The following is a 6,921-nucleotide window of genomic DNA, read 5'->3' on the forward strand; positions in this document are numbered from 1 at the left end:
ATTCTAGAGTGCTGGGTTACAGCTCAAGGACTTGGCCTTCTAGGGAGCCCCTTGAAGCATGGCTCCCTACCAGGTGACACAGCTTGTGCAGCAGCCCAATCTGTCCCTGCTCTTTGGTCCTGTGTCCCAGGTACACCCTGGCAGGAGAGCCAGGGGCCCATGGGCTGCCCACAGGTGGCTCTCCTCTCACCCCATGAGGGAAGCCTCTGCTCTGCACATGCCTGGGGTGAATGTTATTCACAAGGTCAAGTCTGGAGGCTCACCTGTGAATCACACTCTTGGCAGATGAGACTTGGCCAACCTTGTCTCTTCCCTGGGACAGACAACTCTGCCATGCTCCTGCTGCCTGCCTTCATCTCACAGAGCAGACAGCATCACCCTCTGCAGTGAGGCCCTGGGCGCTGAGCCGGCCATCGCTGCCCTCTGCTTCCATGCTGCATTGCTTGCTCTGCCTGAGTTTGCTTTCCTCCTTGAGCCAAGCTGCCTCTGTGCTAGCAACAGGCACTGCACTGGAAGGTGGCAGATTCCTTCTCCCTCACTTCAAGGTCCCTCAGCTTTTTCTTGAAGGGTACTGAGGGCTCTTAAGAGGAGAAAAGCAGAAAGGAGAGAGCAGAGTTTAGGGAGGGCTGCAGCGGGAGGGGCAAGGAAATAAGTCACCAGAATCAAACTAAACTAAGTAGCAGCTCTCAGGAATGAGATTGGTTTGTCCTGAACTCTCAGCCAAGCCCTACTGCAGGAAGTGTTCTGCTGTCAGCTGAAAGCAATCCTGGATCCCAGCAGAAGAATGTTAAGGTCTTACCTAAAGATGAGCAAGCCCCAAGGGCAGTCCCTGCCCCACAGCAGCACACAGAGAAGTTTGCTCTAATCCCAAGCAGCCTGACCAAGCTGCTGGAGCATCACCTTCATCAGTTCTGCCCTTGTGAACATCTCTGTGTTGTACCTCCTCCCTTAGTGAAGGCAGCAGAAGGAAGCCAACCAGCCTGACTCTCTAGATAGCAGCAGCCCCTTCCCATCCAAGTCATGACAGATGCTGCAGGTGGGTGAGGAGCAAACAAGCTGCTGACAGGGAGCAGGCACAGGGCAGAAATCCTAGGTGAGTGTGAGCAGCTGAGCTGGTCAGCTGGGACAGGCCTCTTCTGAAAGCCTTTCAGCAGAAGCAAGCTCAGCAAAGGGATCTGAAAATGCCCAGAGAGGTGAATCACAGGCTGCTTTGCTTTAGGAGAGACCTTGAAGCTCATCAGGTGCCAGCACTAAACCACAGCCCTCAGCACAGCTACAGGAGGAGTGGTTGTGAGCAGAGCTACAGATGTGGGGGGAAGCACAGAGGTGATGAAAGGAGGAGTTTTCTCTCCTCCTCCCCAGCTGCTGTCACTGACAAGAAAAGAACTAAAGGCAGAGCCCAGCCAGCCCAACTGCCTCTGCTCTCCTCCAGGCACAGACCTGCAGCGCTCCAGCTGAGAGAGAAACAAGAGTGGAGTCCAACCTGCAAGACAGCTGCAGGGAAGTGTGGGGAGACACTGCCAGTTTCATTCCAGCCACAGCTGGGCTGGGAAATCATCCCTGTACCTCTCCCCCCAGCTGGAGAAAGGGAAGCTGGACTGAGGGGGACAGCCAGTGCTCACAGCCACAGGACTGGTGCCACACTCAGGCCACAGGTCTGGATTAGCCAGTGCTGATTCATCACCACTTAGGCTTCAAGAGAGATCAGGTTTTGACCTGAACCTTCATCTTCTAACAACTCCTCAGCACCTCCCAGCCTCCATTCTCCCTCTCCCTGACCATTCACCCTCCCAGGCTGCTCATTCCCTGTGCTCACTAGCAGTGGGGAATGGAAGCTCTTAGACTGAAAGCCAAGCAGGATTAGGTTTGCCTTAGATGCCTAAACCCATGCCCACGGTGACACATCCCACTCAGTGCTCTAGAGGCTGGAGACACCAACTGAGGCCCTCCAACATCCCACACCCAACCTTTGATGGCCAGGAACCTCTATTCTGTACAACTCAGAGCTTAGCCTCTGAGACTATCACCTCCTTCCCCACCACTAGGACAGGAGGATGCTGTCTTGGATCTGCTTTGCTCTTTCAGAAACCCAGGCCCTAGAAACTCAGGCCTTCAGTTCTGCAGCTCATTCATTCCAGCCCTGGCACAGCCATGCTTGCAGCTGTCACCTAAACACCTCCAGCCATTTCTAGCTGAGCACAGCCTGGATAGAGAGACCAGACTGTAAGGGGTTGCCAGGGGGAGCAATGCTATCTACTGCTTTGGTTGGATCTCAGGAGTCAAACCTGGCTGGGAGCCCATACAATCCCTCCAGAAACAGGAAGGTCACTCTAGCTCACCACATCAACTTGATGAGGACTTCATGCACCTCAACTCAAGGCCAAAACCTCCTGCCTTGAAGGGCTATGGTTACAGAGACCTGCTCTGCCCACACCCCACATGTCAAATATCCATTGTGCTTTAGCCAGCAGGCAACTCAGATTCTGCCTTGGAATTCCACAGAGACTCAGAGAATTGCTTTAGCTGGAAAAGACCTCCAAGGGCATCAAGCCCAACTGGCAGCCTAACACCACCATGGCTCTCAAACCATGGCCCAAAGTGCCATGGCCACATGCTCTTTGAGCACCTCCAGGGATGCTTGACTCCACCACCTCCCTGGGCAGCCCACACCAATCTCTCCTCTGGAAGCAACTCATGTGGCCAGGGGGAGTGAAGCAGCTGCAGTTCTCATGCCATGGAAACCAGCAAGAGGGCAAGAGCAAGTAAGCCTTCAGCAGAAGGATGCCAGCCTTCAGGAGCTGGATGCAGTCTTGCTGGGGGAGATAGGAAAGAGTCTTGAGAAGACACTAAGAAGACATCCCAAAGGCCAGAAGGAAACAGGAGAGGCACCTGAGAAGCACAGCAGTGTCCTCCCAGCCTTGGAGCAGCTGGCCAGCTCACTAACCCTTCTCCCCTTACAGTCACCAAGCAGTGCCATAGAATCACTCACAACAATTTGCCTGTGGGGAAAAAGGTGAGGCAGAAAGAGCAAAGCCCAAGCTTGAGGGAGCAGGGAGCAAGAGCAGCTCATGGAGTCAGGGGGAAGCTGCAGGAGCTCAGAGCAGACACCAGGTTGGCTGCTTGTCTTGAGGACACATTTCCCCACAGCATCACAGGCATTTGGTTTGCTCCACACCAAGCAAAGCAGCAACAAGATGATGTTGTCTTTAAAAGCAGGCCCTGCTGACACAGCTTTGGCTGAGAACAGCTCCAGCCTGCAAAGAAGCCAAGGTTTGCTTCACCTTCTCCAGGCTTGGCCTGCTCTTCTCCCTCGCCTGCCTTTCCTCTGGCCTGGGCCTGGCCTTCTCCTGGCCTCTTCTCCTTGGTTATTCCAGAGGCAAGTTTTCCCTCTGCCTAGCAAACAGGATCCAGTCAGACCAAGAGCATGGAGAATCCTTCCAAAGGGAGCTAGCTAGGAATGCATGGACAAGCTCCCAGCACTTGCTGCCTTTGCTCTTCCTCCTGGTTTCTGTGCTTTCCCTGGCTCCTCTCTTCCTCCACATCTCTCCTCTCTCAGTTCAGGTCTCAAGTGTCACTGCCATGACAATGGTCATCTAAAATCCCTTCAGCTCAGAGGAATAAAGTGGCCTCAGCCCCACTCTGCTTTTCCAGCCTCTCTCCTCTCTGGCCTGCAACCTTTAACCTTTTCATCCAGGATCTGATTGCTGCATTCAGGGACTGAGATGCATTGCTTGGCCCAAGCCCCAGGATGAAGGCTTGTCCACTGCTCTCACCAGCTTTACACATGGCCTCAGGACATCTCCAAAGCCTTTAGGAATGTCAGGTTGGTTATTTGTGTTCCCCCCAGCCCCTCTGCTCTTTGCTTTGGGGGAAAAAAGGGCGAAACCAAGCAAGCCAAACCCCACAGCCAAGAACCAAACCAACAGGACTAGAGAATCCTTTTGCTGGGCAGAGAGCTTTAAGATCATCAAGTCCAACCACTAAACCCATTAGCTCACCAGCTAAACCATGTCTCTCTCTGCCACACCTCCACAGCTGCCAACCCCCTCCAGGGATGGGGACTCCACCCCTGCCCTGGGCAGCCTGGGCCAGGGCTTCACAGCCCTTTGGGGGAAGCAATTGTTCCTCATGCCCGGTCTAAAGCTCCCCTGGCAGACAGGTTTGCTCCTGGGGAGTGTCTCAGCACTTCTTTCACCCCTCAGGTTTCAGGGTGTGGCTTTGTCATTTCAGCCTGCTCTGGACACTAGGATTCCCTCTGCCTGACCAAGAGGATTTCCAAAGCAGAGGAATCAGCTCCTGGCTTTCCTTAGCTGGGAGGGTGACATTCTGCCCTGCAGCTCCTCCTTTGAGACTGACATCTGATCCATTGCATCTCCTCGAGGAAGAGCTCCAAAATCTGTTTAGCTCAGGGACCTTTAAGGAATGAGCTCAGCAGAGGTCCTGTGTCCAGGCTCTAGGCTGACAGCAGCCAGGAGGCTTTCTAGAGGAGCTTGGACCTATAGCCAGCTCTAGACCCTGAGAGAGAGCCAGAGCCACCTTGCTGACAAGAGGCTGGACCTGGCAGTCTTCATGAGTCCTACTTTGAGCAGACACACAGATATTGTCTGGGCTGCAGCAAAAGAAGTGAGCTCAAAGGAGATGATTCTGCCCCTCTGCTCTGCTCTTGTGAGACCCCACCTGCAGCACTGCATCCAGCTCTGGAGCCCCCAACACAAGAAGGCCTTGGAACTGTTGGAGAAGGTCCAGAGGAAGAGCACCAAGAGAAGCAGAGGGCTGGAGCTCCTCCCTGGAGGGCACAGGCTGAGGGAGTTTGGGCTGTTCAGCCTGCAGAACTCTCTAGGGAGACCTCAGAGGAGCATTTCAGTAGCTGAAGGGGGCCTAGAGGACAGCTGGAGAAGGCCTATTGAAATGGGCATGGGCTGCTAAGGACAAGGAGCCCCAAGGCAGCAGCAGCTGCTGCTCCTCTCCTAAGAGCAGAGGAGGAGAGCCAGGGCTGCTGCTGGCTCCTTCCCCCATCTGCCCTGGCCCCAGGGCACTGCTGGGGCACACACTCTGCTCCCCAGCCCAGAGGGCACCACCCTGCCTCTCCTCTCAGCACCACCCAGTGCCAGGCATCCCTAGGCTACAAGCTGCCTTTGCCCTGCAAGCAGCCCTGTGGCACGGAGCAGGCCCCTCCAGCACTCCCCAGGGGGGGTCCTGCAGGCCCAGACAGGGCCACACGGGCAGGAGGCTTCTGCTCTCCCGGCCCCTGGGCCCCCAGGCTCAGTGGCAGCTCCAGGGAGCTGGGAGGCTGAAGGAGCCCACAGGGCACGGGGCTGGAGCCCAGCACAGCAGCAGCCTCCTGCTGCTCCTGGAAGGGGCAGGGGCACAGAAGGGGCTGGGCTGAAAGGCACCTTCCAGGCTCCTCCAGCCCAAGCCCCCTGCACTCAGCAGGGACAGCTGCAACTGCAGCAGGCTGCTCAGCACCCCTGACAGCCTGGCCAGGCTCCAGGGAGGGGCATCTCTCACCTCCCTGGGCACCCTGGGCAGGCTCTCACCACCCTCAGAGGGAAAAATCTCTTCCTCTTCTCCAGCCTGAAGCTCCCTCTCTTAGTTCAAGCCATCCCCTCTCCCAACAGGCTCTGCTTAAAGCCTGGCCCCAGCTTGAAGCACTGAAAGGCCACCAGGAGCTCTCCCTGGAGCCTTCTCCTCTCCAGGCTGAGCAGCCCCAACTCACTCAGCCTGGCCTCACAGCAGAGGGCTCCCAGGCCTCCCAGCATTGCTGTGGCCTCCTCCAGCCCAGACTCCAACAGGTCCCTGGCTGTGCTGAGGCCTCCAGAGCTGCCCCAGCACTGCAGGGGGGGCTCAGCAGAGCACAGCAGAGGGGCAGAATCTCCTCCCAGCCCCTGCTGCCCACTGCTGGGGAGCAGCCCAGGGCACAGCTGCCTCTGGGCTGGCAGTGCACAACTCCTGACCATGGCCACAGCAGCAACTCACAAAGAGTTTGAGATCCCTGGCAGGAAGGCAGGAAACCAGAGGCAAGCCTGGGATGGCCTCAGCATCCTCAGGGGGGCCCAAAGCTGCTGCATCCACAACCAGCCCTGCTGGGGCTGCCAGAGCAGCTTTTCACCACCCTGAGCTCTCCTGCAGGGCAGCAGCCCAGAGCCCAGAGCACAAACTGCTCCCCAAGGAGCTGAAACTGCTGCCTGAGGCTGATGCTCAGGAAGGTTCCCATTTCCCTGCTTCCTGAGGCTCCCTTTGGCTGGGGTCCTGTGCTCAGCACCCCTGTAGGAGGGACTGGAAACCATCCAGGTCTGCCCCAAAGCCCTTGGCTCCCAAGCACAGCCTGGATGAGCCCTGGGGGCAGGAGGTGGGGGGGAGGCCAAGCTGAGGCAGCAGCCTGGCAGGTCGCTGTCCTTCCCCAGGGGCAGCAGCTGCTGGGCAGGGAGCTGCAGGCAGCAGCAGGCAAAGGTCAGCACAGGGCTGAGCACTCCCAGAGCAGGAACCACACAGCTGGGCAGAGAGAGGGCCAGAGGCAATGGAGACACTGGCAGAGGAGAGGCTGCTTGACTCCTCAGGGGGCAGGGAAGGGAGCAGAACACAGCTGCCTGGGGCAGAGGGGCTGCAAAGGGCCACCAGCAGCCTGGCCTGGAGCAGCAAGCCTGTGGCCAGCAGGAGCAGGGCAGGGATTGGCCCCCTGGGCTCAGCACTGCTGAGGCCACCCCTCACATCCTGGCAGCACTTTAGGGCCCCTCACTCCAAGAAGGCCACTGAAGGGCTGCAGCAGGTCCAGAGAAGGGCAACACAGCTGGGGCAGGCTCTGGAGAACAGGGCTGGGCAGGAGCAGAGCTGCTGGCTGGGCTGCTTTAGCCTGCAGCAAAGGAGGCAGAGCAGAGCCCTCCTGGCTCTCCACAAGTCCCTGCAAGGAGGCTGGAGCCAGCT

The sequence above is a fragment of the Melanerpes formicivorus genome, unplaced genomic scaffold, assembly GCF_026170545.1.
Source record: "Melanerpes formicivorus ecotype bairdi unplaced genomic scaffold, bMelFor1.0.p_v2 SCAF_103, whole genome shotgun sequence".
NCBI classification, from domain to species: domain Eukaryota; kingdom Metazoa; phylum Chordata; class Aves; order Piciformes; family Picidae; genus Melanerpes; species Melanerpes formicivorus.